The 16,074-nt window shown below is 53.7% G+C and overlaps 1 protein-coding gene across 1 annotated transcript in view; it reads right to left on the reverse strand.

The window, feature by feature from the left end:
• The window catches only part of GRK5 (G protein-coupled receptor kinase 5), a 209,264-nt gene that overhangs the window by 134,490 nt on the left and 58,700 nt on the right, over nucleotides 1-16,074 (reverse strand). The window lies entirely within an intron of this gene.

Consider the following 16,074-nt stretch of genomic DNA (forward strand, 5'->3'; position numbering starts at 1 on the left):
CGTTTATCTCTGATGTATTCTAAGGACTCCACTAACCGTCTATGGTTATGAGACCCCAGGAGGCTGGGACTGAGCCCATGTATGGATGCTACTATCTTCTCACCTCCTTGAAAGTGTGATTCCGGAGATCAGTGACATCCCAAAGGAATGTGTACTCCTGAATTCAAAATGCCCACTAGCCAAGACCTGCCTCACCACCCACTCCCTGCCCCCTCACCGGAAAGGGGAAATGTCCAGGGAATAACAAATCCTTCAAAAAGGCATCTTTGGGGCGCCTGGGTGGTTCAGTGGGTGAAGCCTGCCTTTAGCTCAGGTCATGATCTCTGGGATCGAGCCCCACATCAGGCTCTCTGCTCAGCAGGGATCCTGCTTCCCCCTCTCACTCTGCCTGCCTCTCTGCCTGCTTGTGATCTCCCTCCCAGTCAAATAAGTAAGTAAAATCTTAAAAAAAGAAAAAGAAAAAGAAAAAAGGCATCTTTCATTCATTTGTGAGCCTTTCATAGGAAATCAAGTTTCCTTGGCAGAAAGCAGGATTTCTGTTTGTACCACTTGGAGCTACAATGGCAAAAAGATTTCATGAAGCCTGGGAGCTCCAAATAAATGGTGGTGGCTGCCTGGAATGCCAGGACGTAATACAAGCCTTGGGCTCAGTGGACAGGAGTGCCATAATTGATTAGCAACGTCTGCCACTGGCACAGGCAGGGGGAACAGTGCTGTGCACACTACACATTTACTATTTAGGTTTGGCTAAGAAGCAAAACCAGAATGGGAATTCAGAAAACCCAGACTTCAAATGGCAAGGAAACATGGTCAAAGTAACCCAAAGGAGAGCCAGGGGCTTTTGGAGCACCAAAGAGCCAATAGCAAAATTTCTAGGGCAAAGGGACAAATCACTCCCAGAAAGATCAAGTCACTTCCTTAGCAGCTGTCAGATGGGATGTATCCCAGAGCCGCTCCCATCTGGGCCATTGCTCAACCTACAATCCTGCCTCAGCTCCTCAGAGGGACACAATTCCAGACTTCTCCAGGAAATGAAAGGGTGTTTGACCTTTAGGGCCCAGAAATAAATGGCCAGAGTTATGAACACAGTTCGCTGCTGTGATGGGGAGGCCGTGGTGGGGCGGGTCTCCCTGACAACAGACATCCCATTTAAAGACAAGGAACAAGGAGCAGCTGGAGCACAGAACGTTCCCTGAGCAGGCTTCCAGGAGTCAGGGCTTCGCAGGAATGGCGTTCGCAGCAGGAGAAAATGACAGGTCCTCGTAGCAGAGCACCATCAGTGTTTTTTTAGGACAAAGTAGGTACTTCTGCCTGTTTCCACCTCAACACAAGGCCCAAGGAAAAGGTTCCCAACATGATCGCCGGAGGCAGCCTTCCCAGGAAAGCCAACCCCGGGAGGTTTTCTAGCTGGGTTCCCAGTTTGAGAATCATAGCTAACTAAGGAAGGACTTGAGGTGAGCAACATGGGTAATTACAGGGTTGGAGGGACGGTGAGTTCAAGGAGGCCAGCATCCCTCAGCCAGCCAGCCGGGGGTGACTTCGAGGGAATGTGAGTTAGTTCGCAGAGGAGCAAAGGACAGTCTCCATCTCTATAGAACAAAAGACTACGTGGAATTGAACTCCTACCGCAACCAGAGGATTTGCGGGAGACCGGGGTTGGGGGGGGAGGGGGACACGTTCCAGAATATACTCCATCAAATTAGAGGAGGAGGTTCTCACTGTACTGTTACGGGGTGTGGAGATGAGGGGAAGAGATACCTGGGGAGCCCCAGCTTACCTCCAAAGAACTGCGTGACCTCGCCAGGCAGCCTCCCCTCCCCAGCTGGGAGCTTCCTTCTCTACAGGACGGGAAGGACCCTCCCCACCCCGTGTTGCCCTTGGGGTTGCCGTGAACATCCAATGTGCGTGCAAGACAGTGGGGTACTATGCGGTACAAGCCAACTGCAGCTCCATGTCACCCCCGGGCCAAAACTCAAACACTGGGGTGAGCGAAAGAAGCCAGATGTGGGACAGCAGTCATGAGAGGACTCCACCGCTCTCGCATTCAAAGGTGGCAAGATCAACCCCTGGTGCCAGAACCCCCTTGGGGTGGACGGCGACTGGAGAAGGCTCTGGGGGGTCTGTGTCCAGGATGTGTGCGCCTTGGGGAAAACCCAGTTCATTATGGCTTCTGTACTTTTCTACACGGACCACACGCCTCAATGAGAAGCTTGCCCGGAAAAACTGCCCGGGAGGCTTTTGTAAATCTCTAGGTCAATACAGTAATTTAAGGGAGAGTGTTCTAGAACACGGGTGCTACGGACCTCCTCGGGACAGAAGGCAGGTGAGACGATCTCCTGATGGGCTATTTCATCCCAGGATGGGGAGGAAGCTGCGGGAAACTTGTTCCCTTTCTGGCACTGTGAGTTTCTAAGCTGAGCCACTGTGTAGGGGTCAGTAAGGCAGCCTCTGCCCTTGGCTAACTGCACCCTGATGTCTCTCTCCAGACAGGACTGCCGGTCCTCCTCTCCCTCCCCACTACACACGTGTGTCCTTGCTCTTCTGGGGTGCAGGCTCCCGCCTCTTGCTGGAGCAGCCGCCAGCAGTGCCGACCCCGGGGGTGAATCGTGGAGCTTGCCCTCTAGAAGGTGACATGCGCATCTTCAATTAAGCATCCGTGGTGCGTGCTACAAAGCAGAGTATTTGTTTTCTCCTCCCTCCCAGGCCTACTTCCTGTGCACCTCACAATTTTAAAAACCCAGCTGCCAACTCGCAAGCACTCCTGGTGGCTGGGCTCGGAGGGCAGGCGGATTTTTCACTCCTGGGTGGCATTTTGCTTTAGGGAGAAGGCCACTTGGAGGTGGAGAAGAAATCCACAGTCCTGACACGGGAGCATGTGCACTGGGCTGCTCGCTGTCACTGGAGCTGGGCGCACTGGGAGAGGAAGGGGCTGCTCAGCCAGGGGCGGAGGGATGGGCAGTGGCACACAGGTAGGCACTCCGTCAAAATGTCATCATGAGGCCGGAGGCACCTTCTCTCCTCCAGACTCACTGACCACACGAGAGCTGGGCTAGACCACGGTTTCCAAATGACTTCACGAGGGCCCCACAGGCTGCCCCTGGCATCCCTTAGGAACCATTCCAGTGAGTAATTTTGCCTGAACAACATGTTTCTAAGACACTGAAAAACAAGTCCGGAAACTCTTGAACTGGAAGAACATAGTGTGATGTGGTCCGAAAGACCCCCACTGGGATCGGCGTCTTGGCCTCTGCCGGAGCTCCTCGGCTCACTGGAGCCGTGGCCCTCGTAGGAAAGAGCAGCTCTCTGCTGCTTTCCACGGCCTCTCACGGACCCACTGGGATGCAAGCTCCTGGGGGAAGAGTCTGCTTCCTCAGCGGGCGGAGCCCCAGAATCCTGACGAGCAAGTGAGTGAGCGGATGAGCAGAGCACTGACCTCAGGGGGCTGTGCTGTGAGGGTCCAACAAGAGATCACGCGTACACAGCAGGTGCTCAATAAACACCAGCGGAGTCTCGAACTGGGTCTGTGCAATGTCCTCTCACCACCATCAAGTCAAAATGATTGGAGAGCCCCACCCCATCCTGGCACATCGCATCCTTCAGTTTGTGCACAACTTCAAACCCACTTATTCCCTGAGGGTAAAAACTAAGTTTGGGGCTTATTTATTTTTTTTAGAACTCTCTGAAAGACCCCCAGCATAGCGACCGGCCCGAGGCACAGCCTGAAAACAATGAGCGGATAAGCGCTGAGCAAAGGCACCAGGCACCTGTGAAAGGCAAGGAAGAAGGAAGAGGTCCTCAAAGACGGTTCCTTCCTGGCTCGGCAGAGCGGCTCTGGGCCCACCAGCGCCCACAGAAGCCACGGTCACACCCTGGGCAGCTGAGGCCTTCACTCACACCCACTCACCCAGTACAACCGAAACGGCCGATCCCAAAAGGGGCTCATATCCAGACACCTGTCTTTCCAAGGATGCCAGAGACGTAGCTAACAGGGTGCACAGGCTTCACTGGGCGTCCTGCTGAATTGGGTGCCACCTGGGAAGTCCAAAGGACCCCTCCTTTGCCTCTGATGCCAGCTCACAGAAGTGGAAGAGAGCGATCCACAGGAAATGTAAAGATGACGGAGAAAAAGTCCCCGTCAGATCACCGCCCAGAGCTGCTCACCACTGTGGCTGGGCCTCCAGGTCTCCACCTGCCACAGGTGGCTCCGGCAGCCCCCCTCATGTTGTTCCCACCCCCCAACACCCTGCACCCCAAATCCAACCACCAATCTAATGTCAACTCACCCCTTAAGGGCCAACTCAAGTCTCACTTTCTCAAAGCTTCTCCCTCTCCCCACGCCAGAGACCACCTTTCCTGTCCCTCTTGCTTTGCAACAACCCTCCCCATCTATCCCGGGTGCACTTACTAAATAAACACACTCCCATCTTAGACCCACACAGCCCTGGGCTTGCTGCCAGGAGAACAGGGATGAAAGCCCCCAGACAAGACAGACACCGGAGCAGAGGGTTATGCCCAACAAGGAGATCTACGGGACCTGTGCGAACAGAAGCCTACAGAAACACAGAAGGACAGGCAGGTGCCTGTCAAGCAGAGGGTGGGAGAGCGCTCCAAGCAGAGAGGGACCCCTGGGGCTGGCTGGATCTCGGGGTACCTGGGAGGGAGAGGAGTCTGGGGAGAAGCAGGAGCCAGCTTGTGGAAGGGAGGCACGTCAGATGCGGGCTTCAGAACTATCACAATCTTGTCAAGACCAGGAGGCATGTCAGGGGCTACTACAAAGGTGCAGGAGAGAGAAGGAATGAGACTGAACCAGCAAAGTGGCAGCAGAGGTGACAGAAGGAGACCGAGGTCTGAGAAGAGGCAGGAGACAATCTTCTGGAAGCCGTGCAGCACTTTGGGGTTATCCTAATCCAAACTCCTCTGCTAATAAGCATTCCTTGTGAGCAGAGACCAGCTCTTCTGTTTTATTCAAGCACACAGCAGCTTCTCAATCGTTAAGTAATCACTGGACTCAGTTTCAAATTCTAGAAATATTTCTGAAAAGATGTGCTTGACCTCCCTGACCCTGATAGTGGCTAAACAAAGAACATAGCGGTACAAACTAAAATCTAGAGAACCACACCGAGGCTATCCCAGCGAGACCAAAGCTTGGCTCTCTATTTAAAGCAAAACACCTCCAGGAAGTCAAATAACAAACCCCGGCTGGGACTCAGGGAGATTTGGGAGGGGGAGGCAGGCAGCACAGGGACCAAGGAAGCAGGGAAGCCGCTCCGGTCCAGGACTCCATCCATCCTCACCCAAGTGGCTGTGAGACTGTGGCCAAGTCATCGACCCTCTCCGGAACTCTGATCCTACAACCCCTAGAAGAGAATCCAGAGATGTGAACACGCCATGGGCTATTGCCAACTTGACCCCCTTGGTGCGAGCCGAGTACAAGCCCTGCCCAGCTGGGAGCACCTGATCTCAAAAAGCAAAGACATTAAGCACTTCCTGCCACAGGAGGGAGTGCTTCTTCACAGCCCTCCTTGGGTCCAGCCCCAGGCCTTCAGGGGAGGAAAGGCGCCCAGAAATCCTTGATCACAACAATGACCAAAACAGCTGTAGGCTGGTCCTGCAGAGCCCCTTCGGAGGCTTGGGGCAGGGTCCCTGGAACGGGCGCAGACCCAGAGCTCTGGGTGCAGAACAGCCCCCAGCAGTCCCCACAGCCAGCACCACCACCACCACCACCAACAACAACAAAAACACACCTTTCTTTCTCCATCCCCCAAAGACTATTTTTTTAATGAAAAAAAAAAACAAAAAACAAAAAACAAAAAACACACCTTTCTCCAACTCCCAAAGATTATTTTTTAATGAAAAAAAATCTTTCAAAATGATAGTTTTAAAAAGAAAATATGCTCCCTTACCATATTTTCTCATGGAGTTAAAAATACAAGTAAGTGTTGGAGGAAAAAAAGTTTTGTTTAAGGTCAAAAGGAAAAAAAGAAGTCAAGTTTTTTGAAATCTCGGAAAATAAACAGACTGAGCCCTCATGTGCAGGCTCTCTGGGAATGTGACCTGTGGTGCTGCTGGGGGTCGGAACGCCATTTAAAGGGAAGCTCTAGGGCATGCCCGAGGCCGGGGATTAGTGGCTTGTCCACTGTGTCCCCCTCCCCAGAGGACCAGCCTGCTGGCCACTTGGGACAGGGGTATCCAGGAGCTGAGCAGCTGAGGCGGGTTCGTGAGAAGAGAAAGGGGAACGCAGAGCAGATAGCCCAGCCACCCTGGGAAACAATCCCAGGGCCAGCGAGGGCTCCAGCGGCTGGGGGTGGACGAGGGGATGCTTAGCTGAGCAAGCCGCGTGATGGGGACACGCTCTAGGCAGGCAGAACTGTGACACCAGTGAGGAGCAGGAGGGCTGCTGTCCACTCAGGGGACAAGGTCACACCGGGTAGTGCCTCAGCCCGGCCTACCTGCCCCTCAGTAGCCAGAGAACCCAGCCAGCCCTGGAGGAAGTCAGGAAGCAGGGCCCAGCGGTCACTCATGCACTCAGTACATGTTTATTAATCCTACTTTGTCCTGGGTCCTGCAACAGACACTACAACTACAACAGACAGCTAGACAAAGCCCTCCTCGTCTGCAGAGTTGACGCTGGGGTGCTCGGAGCCCCTCCACTCTTTCCTTCTCCTCCCAACCCTGGCGGACCTGCCGGTCCCATGGGAATCTTACTACCGTGTGCTGAACCCTCTTGCCCGTGGGCTCCAGTAGGCCATGCCCCTCCCCCACGGGGCTCATAAACTCCTGGGGAAGTTGGGGTGGGGAGGGGAAAAGACCCCACACGGCTGTCCAGAGCCTGGAGTGCTGCAGGCCATCCACAGAGAGGCAGCCCCATTCGATTACTATACCCCTCCCACATCCCTAGCTCTGAGCTAACCCGGGGAGCAGCCGACACAGCCACGGGCTCCATTCCTACCTACGAGGCGCGCCGAGCCTGGAGAAGGAGAACCAAAAGCAAAGGACAAGGACGCACCTAGCAACCGCAGGGACAGACGGTTCAGAGCCGGGAAGGGCGGCCCAGAGCAGCACTTTGGAATTAGACAAGGCTTGGTCTAGATCTAAATCCAACCATTCACTAGCGGCATCCACTGGGAGAGTCACTTCCCCCTTTCTGAGTATCAGGGTCCCCTACGGTGACGTGGAGATGACCTTGCCAGCCACGCAGGTACGCATCTAAGGACCAGCTTGCCACCAGCATTGGCAAAGCAGAGCGATGGTGTCCTCTCTGGGCCTTACAGAAGTGTGAACAACGGTGTGGGAACACAGGGGAGGCGGCTGCGGATTTTGCCAGAGAAAATGCAAAACATTTGAATTAAAAGATGAAATGTCACTGGAGAAAAACCTGGGATAAGAACATAATTTCCTGGGGCAACTGGGTGGCTCAGTGGGTTAAAGCCTCTGCCTTTGGCTCGGGTCATGGTCTCAGAGTCCTGGGATCAAGGCCTGCATCGGGCTCTCTGCTCAGCGGGGAGCCTGCTTCCTCCTCTCTCTCTGTCTGACTCTCTGCCTACTTGTGATCTCTGTCTTTCAAATAAATAAATAAAATCTTAAAAAAAAAAAAAAAAAGCGGGGGGGGAGAACATAATTTCTACAAAAAAAAAAGAAAAAGTAAAGAAGGCATTCCAAGCCCAGAAGAAACAGGCATTTTTTTCCTCAGGGGCCTTTTAATAACATTTCCTTGTTCTGAAATGAAAGATCTGTGAGGAACAGATCAACGGCTGTAGTTTTTCTTCCTTCCCTCGCTCTGTTCCCTCTCTCCCTCCTAGTCAACATGAATTTATTGAGAACTTACTATGTACCAGATGCTGATCTAGGCACAGGGGACAGATCAGTGAACGAAACAGACGGTCATCTCCTGGAGCTTACATTTGACCCTCACACCCACCCGGAGTAAGGGCGGCCGAGTACATCATCAACCCCACTTTATAGACGAGAAAAGGAACCACAGGTTAAGAAGCCTCAATTACCCACAGGCACTTTGAGCCAGAACAGACAAGAGCAAGCCCAATCAGCCTTCCCCTCTGACTCCCCACCTCCCAACCTTTCCCCCCAAACCCTTCACACCCAGACAAGGACATGCTCGATCCTCCCCCAAAGTGACCACTTCTGGAGGCAGGTTGGGGGGTGCAGGGGGGGAGGGGGCGCCTGCACGGCAGGCCAACCAAGACAACAGACTCCCCAGCTCCTTCATTACTCCCGCCAGCCACTCCCAAGGTTCTCTAGTAAATAATCATTTAGACTCCAGAACAACATTTTCCCTTCAAATTACAGCCAGTTGGAAAGCGGCGTCAACAGAGGCCCCCAAACTCCTGAGAGAATGGGCCTTGCCCTCGTGGTTTAAGGGAGGGCGAGGGGACCACGGGACTGTCCAGGCCCTGCATGTGATTCCACACTGTCCACCCAACAGCTAGACATCACAGAAGAGTCAATCACAGGCTGCAGTTAGTCCTAAACACCTAACAGACAAAAATAGTCTTTTTTCCCAAGAGGGGACAGAGATTTTTTTTTTTTTTTTTTTTTTTGTTATTGGTCCAGTGAGATTTTAGCTCAAAGGACTTCAAGCACTTTTGGGAACTCAATTAATGAAAGGGATTATTATTATATGAGCTCGAAATTGCCCTGATGAAATATTAAGAATCGCTGAAGCACAAGGGCATGGGGATTCCGTACCCTGGCCTCTCCATCTCTGAGCACTTCTGAAATTTATCATAATGAAACATTTTAAAAGTCCTGATAAACCAACAACATGGTAACTTAAAGCTGTGGCATGAATAAAAACAAAACACCCATGCGGGGAGCCCCCGGATTCGTGGGGTGCTTTGCTCCCCAAAGTGCTTCCACCTGGGTGGCATGGAAACTGAACTTTCAAGGAAGGGAGGGGTTATTATTAGCCCCATTTTGCAGACCGAGAAGCTGAGACTCAGGCTTGCCCTAGGACTTTCTACCAGGAAGCCAAGCCGTGAGGACGTGAACACAGGGACGGTACATGGATTGCTTCTGACCCTGCCCCAGCCCAACGCAGCTCCCTGCTGCCCTACTCCTACCTCCAGGAATGTGGCTGTTATCAAACAACCTTGGCAGAGTTTTTCTTAATGCTCAAATATTTGGCCCGCCACCACTCCATTTCCCACGCTGCCACCCTACTGCCCCATCCCCGTGCAGGATTTCAAGAATTATGTCGTGGCCCCCACAAGCCACACGGCCTGGGGCATTCAGTGGCTCCCCAGGGCTCCCCGGGCCCAGTGTCCCATCCTCCTGGCTGGACCTTTCAACCAAATGCTTGTCTGGCCAGTGGAGGGTCCTCTGTAGAAAATGTTCCCAGCAACATAAATCACCAGAAGGAAAGCTGCCCCTGGCCAGCCTTAACTGTTCCAACACGGACTCACTTTTCAGAAACCCCATGTGGGCAGAGACTGGCCATAGATTCCTCCAATTTTGGCCCCCAAGGCAGGAATCAACCTGGGGGGGGCGGGGCATCGAGGGGTGGGGGTGCAGGCAGTTCTTCTCACCATTGACCCTCTTCGCACTGTACCTTAGGACCAACCCAGAAAATGCTTGAAGTGATAGTCCTAACCCTGTTCATTGGAGACCCATTTGAGAAGACACTAGTTCACTATTGCCCCCGCCACACACCTCCCCTCCAAGCTCAGGAATTTCTAGTCCCCACCCCACCCCCCCACAGGCCACCTCCAAGCCCAAGGTGCCCTAAATGCGCCAGCCAAAGCTGACCCCGTGATGTATGGGTCTGATGACTCCACTTCTGACACCGGCCCTGGGACGTCCTCTATTTGTATACTCAGGACCTCTGTTATGTCTGAAACCTCATAACCTTTTCTGAAGAACACATCGTACCTGGTCTGTGCTCCAGGAGTTTTGCAACCGCCCTTGGCCAAAAGCAACACTGCTTGGAGCCAGATCCCCACGCAGACAAGCAAGGCCTCCGCGTAGCTCAGAGGCCGAAAGCCCGGGATGTCTGCGTTCTGCAAAGCCCTGCCCCTCCCCTCCCAGAAAGTGGGCAGGATGCTGGACTTCTCAGGGGCAGCCCCCAGGGAAACACTCCTTTGCCAAGGCGGGTAGGCAGCTCTAATCCAGGACTCACACTGGGGAGAGAGACCCAGCAAGTGCTTTCTGGAACCCACTACACAGGCTTGGGTCCATTCGATCTCTGTTATGCCCCGTTACCACACCCTCATGCCTCCCTGGGCTCCAAATGGCCACTCCCAGCATTCATTCATTGGCTGGCAGAGTGGTCCAGAACTGCAATGCCCAACACAGAAGCCCGTGGACAGAGATAGGCACCGAGCACTCAGAATGTGACTGGTCCAAATGGAGATGGGCTGTAAGTTAAAATCATGCTGGATTTGGAACGCTTTGCAGGGAAAAAAAGAATCTAGGGGCACCTGGGTGGCTCAAGGGTTGAAGCCTCCGTCTTTGGCTCAGATCGTAATCCTGGGGTCCTGGGATCGAGCCCAGGGTTCTGGGATCGAGCCCCGCATAGGGCTCTCTGCTCAGCAGGGAGCCTGCTTCCTCCTCTCTCTCTGCCTACATGTGATCTGTCAAATAAATAAATAAAATCTTAGAAAAAAAAAAAGAAAAAGAAAGAAAAAAGAACATTACAAACCTTACAAAGAACAAAGAACATTACATCTTACAAAAAAAGATGGTGCTTTAAAAAAAAAAAAAAGATTTATTCATTTTAGAGAGCAAGAGAGAGTGCCTGAAAGTGGGGGGCGGGAAGCACAGAGTGAGATCGGGAGGCTCTCAAGCAGACTCCTTGCTGAGAGCAGACCCTGACACGGGCTCATTCCCAGGACCCTGAGATCATGACATGAACCGAAGCCAAGAGTCAGCCACTTAACGGACTGAGCCACGCAGGCCCCCAAGATGGTGTTCTTTGAACAAACACTGCCTAGCAGTTCTCCTCAGAGGGTAATGACAAAATTTATAAGAACGACTGATTCATCACGTGCTCCAGGCAGGGGGGGGCTGTGATGACAGAGTCCCCCATCCCTGTGGCTGAGCACAGTCCCATCTGGAGATGATACAGTGTACTTGACCTTGAGGCTTCCGTGAAAGGGAGGCCAAGGCCCCCCCTCCCATCCTCATCCCCTCTTTCCCACTCCCACCCCCAGCCCTTTAGGTCCTGCTCTCGGGCTGGGAAATGAGGAGAGAGGCTGGAGCCTGGGAGAGGGAGCGAGTCACACACACTCCTAGGGCTAGGAGTGGCCAGTCTTCATCCTGTCCCTGGGCTCCCTGGTCAAGTGCTGTTGGGGCTGGGGTTGCAAATGCCATTATCCAGGGCGGCTGCTCTGAGCTCTGAGGCCTGCCTTCTGGAAACAGGGCCTGCCCCGCTATGGCACAGTTGTGCCAATGGCCTCAGAGTCATCACGGTCTATCTGAGCTGGACGTCTCACCTTTCCCTCTGCAGATGGGACCATGTGTCCCCCCTCCCTGCAACATGACTGACTCAGGATCACATAGTAGCAAAGCTCAGGTGTGAACCTACTTCTTCAAGGCCTGAGCTGCGGATGCGCCTGGTGGGGGCATGTTTCAGGTTCAAATCTGTGTCTCTCAGGCTCAGCACACACCCCAGCCTGTCAGAAGAAGATCAGGAATTCTCTGTTGAATGAGCAACGGCAGCCGACATGTACCGAGTGCTAGAACCGCTGGAGTTACAACTGTGTGATTTCATTGGCTCCTTCCCCAGCAGTACCTCGTCCCGGGGGAAGCTGCGGCCCACAGAGAACAGAAGACTGCTCAGCCTCAGATAACTAGTAAATGGAGTGGAGGTTTGGACCCAGATAGTGGATCAGAGCCACAGCCTTGACCAGCATTGGCCAATCAAAAAATCACATGGGGGGGGCACCTGGGTGGCTCAGTGGGTTAAAGCCTCTGCCTTCAGCTCAGGTCATGATCTCAGGGTCCTGGGATCGAGCCCCACATTGGGCTCTCTGCTCAGCAGGGAGCCTGCTTCCCCTCTGTCTCTGGCTGCTGCTCTGCCTACTTGTGATCTCTCTCTCTCTGTGTCAAATAAATAAATAAATAAAATAAATTTTAAAAAATCACATGGGCCTTCTGTGAAATTGAAACTTTAAAGAAAAAGAGAAACAGCTCAAATTACTTGATAATATTTTGCAAATATTAGATTAAATGATATATTTTATTTAATATCTGCAAAATATTACCATTTTAGCATGTAATCCATATAAAATTATGAGTAAGATAGTTTAGATTCTTTTATTTATTTATTTATCAAATATTTTATTTATTTATTTAACAGAGATCACAAGTAGGCAGAGAGGCAGGCAGAGAGAGAAGAGGAAGCAGGCTCCCTGCTGAGCCCCTATGCGGGGCTCGATCCCAGGACCCTGAGATCATGACCTGAGCCGAAGGCAGAGGCTTAACCCACTGAGCCACCCAGGCACCCAGGTTTGTAATGTTCGTTTAGAATTTTTTTTTTTACTGAACTGGGAGACTCAGAACAAAACAAAAACTGGAAGTAGGCCAGGCCTCTTGTCAACCAAGATATGCCCCTCCTGGAGAAGGACCCTCCCCAGTGGGTATTTGTGACTGTCCCGGCCTAGTGGACAGATGGACCCAGGTCAGCAGCCTGGCTCAGTAGACCTGGCCAGACCTGAGCCAACTGGAATAAATGCTGGCCCCTCCTAGCCCCCCCACCCAAGACCTGCCTGCTTACAAGAACTTGCCTTTACAGGCACCTGCGTGGCTCATTCAGTTAAGCATCAGCCTTCAGCTTGGGTCATGATTCCAGAGTCCTGGGATCGAGCCCCACAGCGGGCTCCCTGCTCAGTGGGGAATCTGATTCTCCCTCTCTCTCTGCCTGCTGCTCCCCTGTTTGTGCTCTCACTCTCTGTCAAATGAATAAATAAAATCTTTAAAAAAAAAAAAAAAAAGAATTTGTCTTTAAGATTAGACAGTCTTATTTGCTCAAAAAACAGCAGCTCAAATGCTTCCAGAAAGCCTTGTAAAAGCCTCAAAGGCCTTCACCAACCCTCGATCCTACTGACAGCTCTGTGCCCAGCTGCTGCATGTGAGAGCAGGACCTGGTCACAGATCCTCTGGGCCCACCCTTCCCATTCCCAGGGGAAAACTGTACCCACAGAGGGCCTCAGCCCACCCACTGTCTGCCTGTCCATCTGCCCATAAGTCCATCCACGCAAGAGCCCATCCACCAGGCAAACCCTCCGCCCTTCCGTCCATCTGTTTCTCAGTATATCCACCGTCCGCGTGCATTCCTCCAGCCCCCACCATGCCCAGGGCCTGGCCTCAGAGCTGGGGACACGAGACAATTCGTGGTGAGGTCGGCGAAGGAGACAGAGGAGAATAGACCATTGTAAGGCAGTTTGGTGAGTAGGGCTGTGAAGGGAAGCAGGTGCACAAGTTGTGGGGACATCAGGGCTGGAGTCAGAGAATGCCTCCCGGGATGGAAGGCTTATTCCAGGCCCTGCAAACAGCGCAGGGCAAACAGGACAGGGAAAGGGAGAGCTGGGGGCCCAATTGGGGGGGCAGGGGTACCAGGGAGTGAATCAGCACCTTGGAGGGAGCAGCTCAGCTGTCACTCTGGGAAGGCTGCAGCGTGGGTAGGCCGCCTGCAGTGGGAGCTGAGCAGACATGCGGGGACCACGCAAAGCCCCCACAATCACCTAAGCCAGAGGCACGGCCACGAGTTTCCAAGGAAGAGTGGGCGGCATGAGTGAGAAGCTGAACGGGCTTGCCAGAGGACGCTGGGCTTCTGGCTTGGGTGGGAGGCCACTCAGGCTGCTCTCTGTACCCCAAAACAGCCCCAAAGGAGCAGCGGCCCCCCGGAAGCTCAGTAAGTGGCTGCTTGCTCCTTTGTCACTGGCTCCCAGCTGGACCGCTCAGCCGGCTTTGGAGCCACGGCAGCGCGGGGGATTGGGTGGCCTGAAGGCCCGGTTCAGGGATGGCAGGGCTCAGGGGCATGCTTCCAGATGGGCAGGGACCCAGGAGGGGAGGCAGCCAGTCACCAGCCTGGGAACCCGGGGCGGCCTGCCAGCACGGAAGGCTCAGCTCAGCACGCTCAGGCTGTGGCCAGCCAGATTCCTCCGTGTGACAAGGACGCCACGTGAGGGAGGCTGACAGCAGAGCAGTGGCCTGCACACAAGCCAGGAGGCCCAGGCCAGGCACAAGACATCCGGATGAGCCAGGCCCGGGCAGGGCCACAGGGAACAGTCCGTGGTTGCTCTCCGTGGGCTTGAACCCCCACGTGAGCGGGAGAACAAGGAAAGAGGAGCAGAAGAGCGATCTCAGGGCAGAGATTCCCAACCCGAGCTCTCCAGTCAGTTGGGATCATGGATCCCAGAACGGCCCCGGGAGCAGCAGCGAGGGACATGTTCCTCCAAAGGGGGCAGCGAGGGCAGGATGTGCAGTAGGTCCAGGAGGGAGGTGAGGGGGCGTCTCGGGGGAGAGGAGAGACCTGGTCCAAGGACCAAACCCAAATCACTCCTTGAGAAGAGTCCTCAGGGCAGGAGGCAGGCCCGGAGGCTTCTCCCTGCGAGTGACGGGACACCACCCACGGCCTCCAGAGCACTCTGTGAGGAAAACGGGTCAGCATTGCCTCAAAAAATTAAACACAGAACATCCCTATCATCCAGCAATTCCACTTCTCCCCAGAGAACTGAAAGCAGGGACCCAGATCCTTGCACACCCCATTCGTATCCACAGCATCACTCACGGGAGCCCAAAGGTGGAAACAAGCCAAGTGTCCGTTGATGGATGAAGGGGTCAACAAAACACGGTACATAACGGACTAGGATTCAGCCATAAAAAGGAATAAAGTACACAGCCTTCCTTCCCCTTCACTGTCCCCCCACAATAAGCAGCACTGACACGTGTGTCAGCGTGGGCTCCCGGCCTGGCACACGATCCTCACCCCCAGGCATGAGCCAGCACCAGCCGCAGAATGCCGGGGGGCTGCAGGCTGCCATGCGTCACTCCTCAGGAATCACAGCACTCTGTGAAGGGTCTGCATCCCCGGGGACAAGGAGCTTTTGCTCTTGCCACCAGAGTCAAGTCGAACTTAACCGTCCCGCCGCCACCCCCACTGGCGGCACCACGCCTGCTCCCTTCTGGGCCTCCTCTCATCAGAAAATGTGCCCCTCCTGTCCTCTTTCCCTGGATGCTGAGCCCCACCTGGGACAAAGCTACCACGTTCATCCTTCTCCGATGAGCACATAGCTCAAGGTCTGGCACCCAAGGAGGCCAATCAGTGTTGGGTGATGGTAGAAGCACTGGGAGGAGGCAGGGGAGGGGAAAGGAACGAGGAGCTCTCCGAAGAGGACCCACCTCTTCCGGCCTATCAGATTACAGACTGTCCCTTCGGCGGCTCCTGCGCCTCCGGAAGTCATCTGAGAAACGACCCTTGAGAGATCCAAGCATTCACAAGGAGGCCACCCACGTTGGCCTCCTCCTTAAGGCCTCTGTGTGAGACACTACGGCAGTGCATACGGCAGTTCCTTGCCACACGGCTTGTCAACCCCATGGATAGCCAATGCATCTCCTGCGGTGTGGGTGGGTGGAAGGCCTGTGTGGACGAGAAGAGTCTGCGTTGCCCCCTCTGCTTTGTCAGCGCCCCCACGCAGAGGGGCAGCCTGCACGGGGGTGCCGAGGCTAAGCTGCCCCTGACAGAACAGGTGGGAGAGACAGGCGTCCAAGCCCTGCCGATCAGGGCCAACCCCAGGGCCATGACATAGATGACCTCAGGAAGGAAAAGACTATAGGACAATCACTAGGGAAGCTTATTTTTTAAAAAAAGAGGATTCCTTGCACAGTGGTACAATTGCTTTGAGAACAGTTTGCCAATTTCTGGAAAAGCTGAATGTGTACCATATGACCCAGCCATGCTACCTCAGGAAGCCAAGCAAAAAGGAAATTTATGTCCACAGAAAGAATTATATACAGTGTTCCCAGTCGCTTGATTTATAATAACAAAAAAAAAAACTGGCAACGACCCAAACATCCTAGCAGATGAGGGGCTAAGCTAATGGTGGTACACCCATCCAT

This window comes from Mustela putorius, unplaced genomic scaffold (assembly GCF_011764305.1).
Source record: "Mustela putorius furo isolate JIRA1106 unplaced genomic scaffold, ASM1176430v1.1 tig00003909_pilon_pilon_pilon, whole genome shotgun sequence".
In the NCBI taxonomy this organism is placed as follows: domain Eukaryota; kingdom Metazoa; phylum Chordata; class Mammalia; order Carnivora; family Mustelidae; genus Mustela; species Mustela putorius.